The sequence below is a fragment of the Hetaerina americana genome, unplaced genomic scaffold, assembly GCF_022747635.1.
Source record: "Hetaerina americana unplaced genomic scaffold, ioHetAmer1.1.p SCAF_178, whole genome shotgun sequence".
In the NCBI taxonomy this organism is placed as follows: Eukaryota; Metazoa; Arthropoda; class Insecta; order Odonata; family Calopterygidae; genus Hetaerina; species Hetaerina americana.
This window is the reverse complement of record NW_027286739.1, coordinates 252,614-267,214: the sequence shown is the minus strand read 5'-3', so window position 1 is coordinate 267,214 and position 14,601 is coordinate 252,614. Positions and strand designations below refer to the sequence as shown.

At 38.1% G+C, this 14,601-nt stretch overlaps 1 protein-coding gene across 2 annotated transcripts in view; it reads left to right on the top strand.

Moving 5' to 3' along the window:
• pyd (zonula occludens-like protein polychaetoid) overlaps nt 1-14,601 on the top strand; it is a 106,013-nt gene that overhangs the window by 32,552 nt on the left and 58,860 nt on the right. The gene's annotated exons all lie outside the window — the stretch shown is intronic.

The following is a 14,601-nucleotide window of genomic DNA, read 5'->3' as shown; positions in this document are numbered from 1 at the left end:
CGTATACCAGTTAGCAACTTTTCGTCCGATTTACCAGTTTGTCTTAACAATCAGAACGAAATCACGAGGCAAGGGATATTTTAGCTTCAACAGATTTCATTTTCCTTCAACCGTAACAGACACAACATTCTATTTTCGTAGCTTCGCGGAATATTTATTGTCTTTTTTTTCCCATTATAACTCTCATTATACTCGATCAACTTGTGCATAGAAATAGATATTTTCATACGATTAAACCACCCTAAAATGAAATTCTCACAACCCTTCCGTGAAAACTTCAAGTTCTTTCCGAAAGAGTGATAGAGGAGTTCAAATCATGTCAGGGTAACAAACTACTGTCTCTCCCCATCGCCAAATACCTGTAGTTGGCAGCATCGCCTGTAGCTATTTAGACATCCCAAAATTCGCTTACGCGGCAGATCGACCTGTTTTGAGGACCATTGAGAATCGTTTATTGGAAAGGAGAAACCAGTAAAAGCCTGAAAAGCAACTGCATGCGTCCTAACTAACAAATATTTGAGTGTCCAAAAAACATAACAAAAAGAGAAATTACAACGGAAAACGAGTTTGTCGACGAAGAAAATATATTTTTTGAGAAGAGTATGGAGTGCACTGTCGTGCGGTCATGAGACCTCTGTGAAATGTAAAAGGAGGCGTTTTAGATGTGGCGGTGGCTTGGTATGGTTTCCCCTGAAGAACCAGAAATTGTTAAGAATGAGAGCGTGCTACGTAAGATGAGAGAGCTCACAAAAATATGAAGACAGAAAGATTGTGTTCTGGGGGGAGGCGGAAAGTTCAGGATAACTGTGGAGGACGCCGAATGGTCTGAAGAAGAATCAGGACGACGCCAAAAAGAGTGTAACCATCACTGAGTGAGGCTGAACTCGGGAAAATGCAGAGGAATAAATATTAATACTCAGAACGATTAATGGAGTTGAGTTCTCTTTTATAGTCGTAATACTACCTTGAACAAAAAGTTCCCGGAATTTATTCAGAAAATTAAAAATACAAGTTTATTCATCTAAATCTATATTGTCCCCTTCAAAGTAATCCCCATCGACTGCAACACACTTATGCCAGCGCTTGATCCAATCCTCGAAACATTTTTTGTATTCGGTTTTCGGTATGTCCAACAGTGCTTCCTGCGATTTTTCCATTACTTCCTCTCGGCTGCTAAAACGCGTTCTCCGTAATGGTTTTTTAACTCGATTGAACAGAAAGAAGTCACAGGGAGCCAAATCAGGTGAATTCGGTGGCTGTTGGATGGTATTTGTTGCATTTTTCGTCAAAAAATTACGAATAATGATAGCACTGTGCGACGGTGCGTTATCATGGTGAAAAAATCCACGAGTTTTCTGCCCACATTTCTGGTCTCTTTCGGCGAATTGCTTCACGCAAACGTCTCATAACGCCCAAATAATACTCTTTGTTTACTGTCTGGCCTTCTGGCAAAAATTCATGATGCACTACACCGTTGTAATCCATGAAAACCGTCAGCATTGCCTTCTTTTTTGACTGAAAACGACGTGGTTTTTTTGGTCTCGGCTCATTTGGTGAACGCCATTCACTTGCCTGATGTCTGGATTGCGTGTCGTACTCATAAACCCACGTCTCGTCTCCAGTAATGATCCTTTTGATGAATGTGGGATCGGATTCAGCCTCGCAAATCATGTCTTTTGCGACGTCAACACGGTCTCTTTTTTGCATGAAATTGAGGTCTTTTGGCACCAAGTTTGCTGCTACACGACGGAAACCCGAATCATTAACCACAATGTCTTGGGCGGATCCATAGGCAATGTTCAAGTCCTCCGCTATTTCTCTGATGGTTAATTTGCGGTTATTGACCAACATTTCTTTTACTTTATCAATTTTTTCACCGACTTTCGATGTCGATGGTCTGCCACTGCGTTCATCATCTTCGATTGACTCACGACCACTTCTGAACCGCTCGTGCCACTGGTAAACGACCGTTTTTTTTAGAGAATCGTTGCCGAAACACTTTTCCAACATTTCCAACGTCCGTGCGCCACTAAATCCGTTTTTTACGCAAAATTTAATACAAGTTCGTTGTTGCAAATTTAAATCCATTTCTGCAATTGTAAAAAATCGCCAACACACACAGAGATAGATGTACTCTTGGCTACGTACCTTTTGCAAATGTCAAGTTATGACACTAAGATTTAAAGGGAATATCAACAACAGATGTACCAATTTAACAAAAAAAACAGAACTCAAATCGGAACGATGGGAGCGCCACACGGTGGTTATTCCGGGAACTTTTTGATCAAGGTAGTATTTTAATGTTTCAAATATGGTTGAGGTCTTAATTAAGTCATTAGGTTCAAGGTCTACACAATCCAAAAATAATTTAAATTATCATCTCATCGTAACGTTCTAGATTCATTTACATAGTTCGAATGTGTTAGAATTAACGAAACGCGTGTGTCCTTGGTAAACTCTTTTAAAAATTGAGAACACTTATAAAGTCGTATGTTTCCGAAAAATATGGGCAAGGATGCCCAATGCCCTGAATGATGAGAGTAATCATATGACCATTATTCCTAGGAAAATGTCTTTGAATTTATTTTCACATGCTTGATTTTGCTGAAATTTTTCATCGTGTTGAGTGGTCCAAGGGTGGTCAATAGATTTAACCAACGAGGTACAATTGTTCTTCTCCATCTCAAAATGTATAAAGTTTATTCCAAGCGTCGTGTCATTGTCTTTCACCGTCTGGCGGTCTGGCCCATATGATACGTATATAACTTTCGAATGGACGCAAAAAAAAACTGACACCACCATGGGCTGAAATTGCACCGCGAAATTTCAGTTATGTTGAAACTGGAGATGTTGTATTTCTCAGTCTTCTCCAACGCTGGCAAGCTGGCAATTGGTAAAATTGTAGATAAATTTAAAAGCCGTAATGCGGAATTCAAGCGTAATTCGGAATGAATTGCGAAATTCACAGGTTGATGTGTTGGAATTGGAACGTAATGGATGGCCAGTGAATGCTTGCACTCCACTGGGTAATATATTGTTTCCCCAGTGGAAAAATGCATTTGTTGGCGTTCATTACGTGATGGACAAAATATTTTTTTGTGCTCAGTGCTGCATTAACATTTTCTTGTGACGCAAAAAAATTGAGCGGTGATTTTCAAACGCATTTGTTTGAATCTCTTTAAATACCATCTCGACTATCTCATCTGACTGCACCATTGGGAAGAGAATGTTGTGCGTCTTCGGCGGCATTTTATGAATGCTCTGTCGTAAAACGGGTTCGGGTTAAAAGCAATTGAAGCCATAATTCTCTAAGAGACCTGAGTACATAGTACGTACGGTAAATGTACGTAACGTGGTTTAATTTCCGGTCTTGGCAAATTTTTTTCTGTTCTGGGTCGGCCTTCTTTTATCTTCCTTATGCTTCCTATTTTAAGCCTCCCTTGCCTCTTAAAGACCACGAGGGAATAGATGTCTGTAATAATGTATAAAAATATAATAAATATATTTAAGACCGTGTTGAGAAGTAGGTTTGCAAAATACGGTTATATTTAAATAATTTTGTTTAAAGTGTAAATATATATTATCGCGTTCAGATTATATGATAGGAGGCATAGCAAATCTTTAATATTCCTAAAGTGTTTATATCCTGATACAGATCGGCAATGGTTTCCGAGCTACAGATTCAAGAAAAACTGGCTAAAAAATGGCTGAAATGGAATAGCTGAAAGTAGGTGAGATTGAAAGAAGTGCCACTTGAGAAAACGATGCCAAAACTCGCCTTTTATTAACGAAATGCCCTCAATGGAGTTGATTGCACTGTCCTTGAAAGGGAATGAAGTGAAATCCTCTTTAAGAAGTGAGAAATACAAAGAAGGTAGCCAAATAGCAAGTTTGAATTTGTAAGCAAGCACATCCCTCCATTAACTTAAGTCCATTACCTGTAAACGTGTTGAAAAGATTATATTTATCTCAAGGCACAAAAATAACTGTCAGCATTTGAGGTGTACGCGGATGTTTCTCATCGTATAATAGCTGTTACAAATTAATTATACTATTACAAAATTAATAAAAACAACCTCTCCCGCTTGTCGTTCTACTTCAAACCCACGTATCGAATTTTTGTATAATTTTCTTTTCATTCTAAATAAGAGGTGATTCATCATCATCGGTGATCCATTTGCACCGGTTATAGGTGTCTTTTTACCAGTTACTTTTATTCTCTTCCCTTTTCTTCGTCCCTCTGCACTCTTCTACAATCTTAAAACTATCATTTTCGCCCTTCTCCATCCTCTTATCTTCCCTCCTTCAACTCCACCTTCCATCCTCCTATCCTCCAGTGAACAGTTCCTTCCTAGTGCGTGGCTCTTCCAGTTCTTTTCCCGTTTTTTAATTGAGCTCACCTCAGTGTGCTTTCATAGTTTATTCTCTTTAGGACATCCTCATTCCTTACTTTATATATCGTAGTGGTGCTTGGCGTTCCCTTCCAAATTCACATCTCGAATACCTGAATCCTTTCTTTTTCATTCTTAAGAAGATGCCGCTTTACGCAGTCGTATAAGATTACACTCCAGGTCAGGCACTTTTCTTAGGTCATCAAACATCCTCTTTTTCAGATAGATGTCGATTTTATTGTTTAACTCTTTTATCTTTTTTTTAACTCCTCGTCCCTCAGCCATTTCAATTCTTTCTCAATTTTCAGTTTCGCTTCTTCAGTCTTCTTTCAGTTCCGTAGCTAGGTATTTACACCTTTCCACCTATTCTGGCCTCACGCTTGTCACCAAACCTTGCATCACTTTAACCTTTCCTATTTTCCATATCTTCATTCTTCTTCTGTGGTGTATTCTTAAACCTTGTGGGTTTTATCCTTAGTCTGCACTTTTCTTTCATACCCTCCCGGTTGAGTAAATTTAGTGAAGTATGTTTTATGAAGTTAGATTTCACTAGTGGAATCCATAAGAGTTTTGAATTGAAAGCCGTAAGAGTTATGGGCTAGTTGTGGTATGGAAATTATTGATTATTGGCGTGTAATGGTAGCACGCCCGTATTGTTGCGAGAATGTTCTTTGGATACGCGGTATAGAAGAAACTTTTTGTGAAGTACAGTTCGTTTCTAAGAAAAAAGGTGCAATTTAAAATTCAATGTTGTTAGCTAGTGAGTTTATTCCCTACGAATTATCCTGATCAACTTGACATTTCGAAAAAGTGTTCCTGCTTAACGTAAAAATGATCTAGGAAGGTTAGGTGAAGAAATAAATCTTTGGGAATCACTGAAAACACAAAAGCTCAATACATCGAACATTTTGAGGCACACCATTCATCCAAAGAAGAGAGTGCAAGAGAAACTTGTTTGCGAGTAAGGCAGGCGTAGACTGCGAAGAAGTACGATAAATGAAAGGCGAAACGGAGGAATGCAGAATGCGAACAAATTAAACGCCTCGGGAGGATTGAAACAGGAAAAATCCGGTTGGCCCTTGGGCCGATGCATTTTTATAATCCGAGGTCCCTCTTTAGACATGAAAGAAAGTCGACAATGCGGAATTACGTCACCTTTCTGGGACCATGGTGAAAACCACTTATAGACATTTCTTAGCGTTTTTTGAGGGGTAACGCAAAGTATCCCTTTGAACTTTAATGTCTCTAATGAAATGGTAACATTAGGTGATAGTCTAACCACAATACGAACTCCTAGCTTACCCTAAAACCACCAAAACCGCATTATAAATACAACCATAAATGCCCAAACGTGAAAGCAACAACGCAGGTTACATCTAATTGCAATGGTTTAATTACTGATTAATTCGTCTTTGGATGCTTGTCGTCTTCTTCTGGATCATTTACAGATTTGCTCATGCCGTCGTCATAGGATTTTTTTTCCATGTCCAGTTCACTTGGGTTTTCGAATATTTGTTTATTTTTTAGTTTGTATGTACCACATCATTATGCTATAAATAACGGTCACCATTTCCTTTTCCTCATCTTTCGTGTTGGAAAAAAATTCCTTTGTATTTTTAACGTTTATGAAAATATGTTCCTACTTTTGGCGCTATTATACATACGTCGTATTTCGTAGCATTGCCGGCAAAATTTTCGACTACGTCTGAGAACAGTTTTAATATTTCGTTTCTCGGAGGTAAGTAATTGTAAAACATTGATAAAATTTTGTGTCTAATTTTTCAGGAACAATGTTTCTATAACGTTATCGCAACTAAAAATCTCGAGTATCTTACGTGTGGCTAGGGTATTCTTATTTTGACAAAAGAAGTGCTCGTTCAGGTCTCCCAACAGGTTATTTTTTTAAGTATAGGCCTTTTTTTGCTAATACATTGAAATATTTTTATTTATTTAACCTCAAGCCACTTCATGACGTGTGTTTAAGAGTGCATTTCGTTCAAATTTACGATTTTTATTTTTAATCGTTCATTCACTCTATTTTGAAAAAACTTGTCCGACATAGCAGGTCCCTTCCTTCTTCATGTCTTTTTTTCAAAATTCTCCATTCCCGTGAGTTTTCTACTGCCGGTGGCCCTCTGCAGAAGAAAGCTCCTCATAACTGGTTGCACGTATTAAACTTTCCCAGTATATTTTGGAAACGGGTCGTCATTATTTTCATTTGACGTGTTCGCCCTCATGGAAAAAGGATATAGGAGAAGCAAAGAGACCCAACCGCATTTTTAGATCCGTCGTTAGAGCTCTTCTTCGTCAACCTTATTTTTTCTCTTATTCGCAATGCCCATATCTCCAAATATTTTCAATATTGACTTATTCGCTAGCATCATAGACCAGGATTCAAATGCATAAAATGCGATGGGCCCAAGTCATATAAAAACTACAGTTATCAACCCCTAAGTCCGTTTGATGAGTGTGGGTTGAGTTCACCGAATACTAAACCCGATGGCGTGTGAAATTCACTCATCAGTGTAGAAGGTGGGGCAGTTCCTTTTCCTATGTCGTCTATAGTTCCCTAGGAAGATCTGGTACCCCAAAAATCACAAAGCTGAGGGTGCCCAGAGGAGTGCCCGGGAATCGAACCCGGGCCCTTCGGTCACATTCCAACTCCAGCCAAAACACCAAGTCAAAGAAGAAAGGTATATAGGAGAAGCAACCTGACCCCTTTGACTACCACGTCCACCTGAAGTCATACACTAATTATTTGTTTTATTGTTTTACATTTTAAACCAATTCCTTTCTTTTGCAAATGTTCCTTTAGAATGCCAAACGCAAGTCATCAGACTCTAAACCGCCAGGAGTTAAGCCATTGCTCCGAATGTTGACGCATGCTTCAGGGTCGATTCCGGAGTCTTAGCGCAGAATGCTTGTGATCCACGATGGATATGTAATTGATATGGGAAATATAGGAAGGGAGGGACGAATTCAGCCATAGAAGGAGTGAGAGGCATGTCGATTGTGGCGATACCTGACATAATACTTGGGTCCCACGAGATTCGTATCTTGGAACTCGGGGTCTTAGCTAAAAGTCCTTTTCTTTTCTCCGATATTATGTGCTTATCTAACGGTCATCATTTTACACGGAAATCTGTTGTCTTTTTGGAATTTTTCCCTTTCCTCTCCCGAGTGCGAATCACTTTCATTACGTGGAAATCTCTATACTGTGCAGTTATTGTAGGCGGTACAATAATACCTTAAATTTTAATTATATATTGATATTATAGATATCAAAATTTGAGGCGTGAAAATAGAGCAAGCGGGAATCCATACCTGGACGGCAGTATAAAGTGGGATGGAAGAAGTTCGACGGATATCAAGTGAAAAATAGCTCAAGAATACGTTCATAAAAAAGGGGCAACTACTGAGTTCAAACAACCTAAGGATACGAGCCAGGAAGTAAACATGTTGCTGGAGGAGAACGCTTAAGATTAAATGGACCGACAGTCCATTTAATCTTAAGCGTTCTTCTTAATCTTATTTAAAAAAGTGAGACAGGGAGGAGTAATTATATGGAAGAGGAGGAAGAGGAAAAGGTCCGCATTGAGAACTGCACGGCAAATAACGACGTAGATGTATTGGACACACCTTGGGACGCAATCGATTAGCTAGAGACAAAATAGAGTAGAATACAATTGAAGGGAAATCCCGTGGAGGAAGATCAAGAGACAAGTAGAAAGGACAAATTAAGGAGGACGTAAAATAGAGAAGCTCTCAGGGGTTGATAGGGAATTAGCACTGAATAGAGATGAATGGAGGTAAACCAGTCTTAGGTTGGAAATACTGATGATGATAATTATTATATTTTGGATGCTGTGTAATTGACAATATCACATACCTATCGTAGATCGGAATATACCGGCTAAATGTGAATGTCGAGAAATAAAAATATTAGTGGCGAGTTGCCATCGAAATATTCTCCCCATTTTTTTCAATTGACATCGAAATATGTTGTCAAATCTTATTACGGACATAATCAGCGGTCATCAATCGTAGAATTGATTTGACTTAGCTCTCCTTTCACTTCCTACTCGGCTAACCTATTCATATCTTCATATGTCTTTGCCTTCACTGTCTGCCGTTATCTGTGCCATGTATCTTACGCGCGATTTTCCTCGCTAGCTTCCAATCAATTTTCCTTCAGCTGTCTCTAGCGAGCTATCGAATATCTATGTGTCTAATGAGTTCATCTCTTCTCTGTTCCACTGTTTTCCATAGGTTTATCCATTTTTTTGTTGGAGAACTTCATATTCAGTTACTCGATTTGTCAATTCAACCGTCATATTTACTGGGTGTACAAGTATAAAATGTGAAGTTCAGAACACAGGTGATACACCAGTGCAGTTTGTGGTTTAAAGATCTGAAACTTCTGCCATTGTCTTGTGCCATCAAGTGTCTGACGCGCACGAGTAGTGATAAATTGAAAAAGTGTTTGCAAAGCTATGTTTATTGTCTATGTTCATTATGTGCTTTGTGATTTGTTCAGTATGTCGAAATTTATACCAAGCAAAGAGCATTCGCGGACATCATTAATTTTTTGCTTTCATTTGAAGAAACCCTGCTGAATCAAAGCGATTACTTTGAGAAGGTATGGTGAACATGCTCCATCGCAAGATACGTGTCAACGATGGTTTCAGCGTTTCTAAAGTGGTGGCTTCGATGCTCCAAACAAGGAACTCGGAAAACCGACAAAATTACGTGAAATCATGAGTCGATGAATGGTTCGCGGCAAAAGGGAAAGATTTTTACTGGCGTGGTATCCACAAATTGCCCCAAAGACGAGAAATAGGTCTAACTAGCAATGGAGCATACTTTGAACAAAGCTCTATTTATCATACTTCCGAATTTTACTTTTTTTAAATTCCCATTTCGTACTTGTACGCCTGGTAACCCGCATTAAATCATATTACCAATGCATCCAATCTTCAAGCCGCTTTTTCCATTCGAAATCCTTGCGCACTTATGTTATTGAGGGCGTGCTTAGCATCTTAACTAAGCGCATTCTAATTTCTTGACTTAATGCTTTGAGTAAATATTTCTTCTTACTTTGTAGGCCTTATTGGCTCGTCCTATTCACCTAATTATGCCCTCCTTTCCTGGCAATCCCGCGTATGATTTTTGCGAAAATTTAACGCTTCTTAAATTTTGGCGGGCATATTTGTATCTGCATCCTTTTATGTGCTTCTATAACAATACTGTTTTTTCCATCTTCGCACTCTCATATCCCAGCTTCGTTATTAGCAGAATATGCCATACTGTCTTTTCATCTGTTTCCTTTAAATTTCATGCATTACGCCGATTCCATGCGAGCGAATTTTCTCGCATAGAATGAGTGTTTCTCTTGCGCCGAAAAATGTACACAAATTCAAGCGTGTAGAGGTACCCAGGCGTCATTTTTCGTCCGTTGAGTCTAAGACCTGTGTTTCGCGTTCCGCCCTGTGTCTCATTCGGCATGAATGGCAACAGGTGAACTGGAATCGTGGAGAACCAATTACGACTCTGGTTGTTTGGGAAGGAACGTATGCTTATCGAACTGTGCTCCGTAATCATAATCGCCAAGTTTGTATAAGATATTTCGTAAACCCCCCAATTATCCGTTAAGAACAGGCGAAAAATAACATCGTGGTATATCTCATGCATTCCAGAAGTCAGCATAGGTTGTCCTTGTCCCGCTTTAACTTATCCGAAATCTAGTCCCTTGATCTTCGCAGAGTATTCATTTGGTGGTTGTTCCTAGTGCGTCGGAGAGGGATATTCCCATGGAATATGGTGAACCCGTCAAATGGCGGTTGTAGGGCTTACGAGAAAAAATGTAGGCCTTTTTGAGAAGCGTGTAACACCCACCGTAATCTTCGAACGGAAGGGTGCTCTTGATAGATTAGTGACGCTGTAGAATTTGTGACTCAAGATACGATTCGCGTTTTGAATTCATGTACCTATTCCATAAACTTGATGCAAATATTACAGAACCTATTCATGAGTACTAAAATGTTAAAGACTTTTATTGATGGCCAACAATGATGCATTCAGTTCTTCCTCAGCAGTTATTAGTACAAAGATTTGTTGATTCATGTTGTTCTCGTCTCAGATAACATCGTCATTTATTTATGACTCCCCTACCTTTGCTCTCCCTAATTGTTTGATGTTTTTAATTTAGGCCTCCATTGTTATTTTCCTTTAAAGTTCTTCCCATCCAATCTTCTTTCCTAAATTGCCTTGAGCAGGCTTATTATATTTTCCGCTCTAGCCTTTCTTCATAATATTGTTATCGACGGACGTCTTTCTTCCCATTCCCACCTTTCGTAGGAATTTTTCTAGGTGATACATTTTTTCTCGCAGACATTGTTGTCCTCCTTAAACGCGACTGTTTCGTCGATTTCAACTTCTCTTACCCGCTATTACGAATGGTAGAAAAATCTATCGAATCATCAAAAACACAATGCAAGTAACTGCTGGGATTTGGTTTGCTCATCACATTCTTTACTCATGTCATGTTTTGTTAAAAGTCAGTAGCACATCTTTTAAAATCTGTCACGAAATCGTAATGTGATTTATTGGGCGGCATAATGGATTTTCATTCGATACTGCGGCATAATTCATTTGATATAAGTTTCTTAGGATGTTTGCATGAACATATTTTTTCGCTCTTTTTTGACAAAATTTGCTAGCGTCGCCAGTAATTTTAAGTATGCATTACAATGAGAGAAAAAAATCGATACTTTGCACCACTTCAATGGAATCAAATGTACTTTTGTTTAAGTTTTGAGATCAACTCCAAGCTGAAGTTTTTCTTTCGAAGTGAGTGAATTCCCCAATGATGTTTCTCGACGGTTCCCAAAAACACCTTATAAAGTGAATCCTATCGCATTCAACTTTTATGAAGCGATTGGGAATGAGATTTGTGTGTCCTGTTGCAATCCAGCCGAGCCAACGGCAGCGGGACATCGAAGAGGACCGCAACCGTTAGAATTGGGTCATGGAATGTTAAGACGACGATGAGGTCAGAGAAGTTAGAAAACATCAAACTGGAAACGGAGAGACGAAATATATTAGGCCTGAATGATGAAAGGCGGAAATACTGACACCTCAGCAATGGGGTTATTTTTCCCTGATTGGGAGGAGAGACGGCGTGGAGTAGCTGTAGTAATGAACGGTAGATCTGGAAGAGGAGTGTCAAAAGCAGAACATTAGATGGATGAAATTTTATTAGCCTAGTTGAAAGCAGATATAACTACCAATGAATAAGCATAGTATGTATTTTTGCATAGTAATTTATTTTACCACCGGTTTCGACGCATCGACGAGATCAGATTCTAATGTAGTCGAGATTAGTAGTACCCAGATTAATTATTGTAAAAATATTCCTAGAATTAATCAATAATCATTTTTTTCGCCAAGTTGATCCTGAAACTTATATGCTCATCGTTAATAACGAATTTAGCTGTGCGTGAATAACGAGCTGTGCTTAATATGTACTCTCCGGCATCAAGTTGACGAAGTAGAAGAAGTAGAACATGCAACACAAGGGGCAATAATTAGGGACATCCTCTGTAAAAAAAACACCTAATATTAGACATCATGCAATATTGGATCAAATCATTAAATGTATTACTTTAAGTAAATACAATTCTTATTTTTATTCGGGTGCTTGAGTTCGATTTTGTTATGATTTCATATCGTGTGAGGGAAGAACTAATCTGCCGGTAACAAGGTCTATCTCCCTCATTTTCTCTCGGTTGTCGTATCTACCCGTATAATTTGATGCCATAATAATTTCCTCAGTGTTCTATGCTCAGAGAGGAGTACTCAGTTGCCCAGTACCTTTCTGAAAGTCTTAAATCTTGACTGCCTTCGTAAATTAAGGGCTTCCCAATTTAATTCCTCCAACATAACTGTCACGCTTACTCTCAGTGATATTATGTATCAAGGTGACCATTCAGTCGGGAAAATTTGGGAAATGAGTAAAATGTCGCGAAATGAGTAAAATGTCGCGAAATGAGTAAAATGTCGGGAAATGCTGTTGTTTCTTCGGGGAAGTATGGAAAAAAGCCGGATTTTTTTTACTTTCGGGAATTTCGACGTATAAATCAGGAATATGCAAAAAAAGTCTGGGGTGGGAATGTATGAAATTAGTCCATATGCATAAAGCCAGACTGTAGAAAGAGCTAAACCGTGGTGATCTCGATCTAGGCATGTTTATTTAATACATTAATCTGTTCTTATGACTGGTGCATTTAACTATGGTTCTATGCTGTGGTATTATAGTTAAACATGGATTTAGGAACTGCGCCATTGTTTCATGCGGCTTCCAGGTGGAGGAATGCAGATCCTTGTCTTAATTCAGTGTTATTGAAACAAAATGCAAGATAATTTAAAGGAGGAGGCTGTTCAGTTCAGTAGATTTAATTGGATTAAAAAGGAAAGAACCCCAAGAATCTCTTGATGAAAATCTAGGTAAGGTTGGGAACAACTGAGGGGGAATGTGGGAAGATCTTATAAGGGGGATAACAAGAGCTACAGGGTAAACAATAGGAAACAAAAATACAAAAAGCTTTAGTAAACCATGGATATAAAGGGAGATGATTAGGAAAGTGGAGGGGAGAAGGATGTGGTAGAACTTGAGAATGGAATTGGATTGATGAATGTACAGAGAATTAAGTGATGACTGAAGGTAAGAGAGGTAATAAGAAGCATAGTGTAATGTGGTGATTATATGAAGAAATTTCAGGGTTGGGATAATTGTACTAGTGATTCATGGAAGTGGAAGAATTGTTAGGAGGTAAAAAAAAGGATGACCCTAAATTTGCAAGTTGAGAAAGGAAACTTACTTGTACATATGGACCTGTATGAGATTATGGTAAATATTTAGGTTTCTAAGTTTATTACATGTAGGGGCAGGGAACATGGTGGATGATGACAGCTTAAACATTTATAAATAAACCAAGCAAGATAGGAAATGCTCTGCCATTATGGACAAGAACTAATATATTGTCGTTGCATTGTAAATGTGGTCTATAAGAAAGAGTATGATCATAATTGAAGGATTTTAAGATGTGAGTATGGAGAAAATAAATTGATAGTGCAAATTAAAGGTAGAAGTTGTCACTGTGGGAAAGTTCAAAATGGAGAAAAGTTGGACAGAGGAAATTTAAATAGGAAACAGGAAGGAATATGGGGGAGAGGTTTAACTGGGATGGTTTAACAGGAATGAGAGAGGAAAATATTCAAGGGCATGGTGGCAATAGAAAGTATGAAGGGTTGAAGAAGAAAATGTTGTCGGTCACAAGGTGTTGACAGCTTGCTGATTGGTTTTACAAGTTGGCCACAATGTGTTAATTGTTTTTAGGAATCATAAAAAACAATCTAGGTGAATATTTGGAATGAACCCAGGTTGAAACAAAAAATGAATGCATAGACAAGTTCTGACATAATCACAATGTCCAACTGGTTACTATGTCCAGAAATTCTTATTGTTAAATAATGCACATGCAAAAAATATTTAACATTTCATTGGATTGTTTTTAATTATTAATAACTGAATCTACTGCCGATTAGCAACCATTTCCAAGGAAAAATATAAAAATGATCATCTTTATTTAATTTTTTAGTTAGACTTTCAAAGCAATTTATGCATCAGCTGTTATTTGTAGATATTCCTGCTTTCGATAGAGGATTTCAAATGTGGTAATGATCTTCATTTATCATTATATAGTAATAGGAAGCCAATTAGCTGTGCTCTAAAACTGTGATAGGCAGAAGCCAGGGTTATAGCCTGGTGGATGATGCAAATATTGAATTGAAACATGGGCATGAATGTCGTCTAAATTTGAACCATTCTTTTGGTTAACCTTGCAACAAGCAAAAGCTTAAAGTGATTCTAAAGACACTCCGATCATCAGGAATGTTGGCAAGCAAATACATAGGCTTTCAAACTTATATTAACTTAAATCATCTATTGTTGATGAAATAAATTTTTAGCAGGCAATTCAAGTTATGGTTTCTGGAATTTTCCATTGGGTGGTTATTCTTTTATATTTTTGTTAGGCTATTCTGTTATTTGATGTATATTGTAGGATAATGGAAACCCTAAATTAATTCAAGGTGGATGATTTTTACACTCTGAAATTGTTGCATTAATTTTAAATTATTTCCTCCTTGC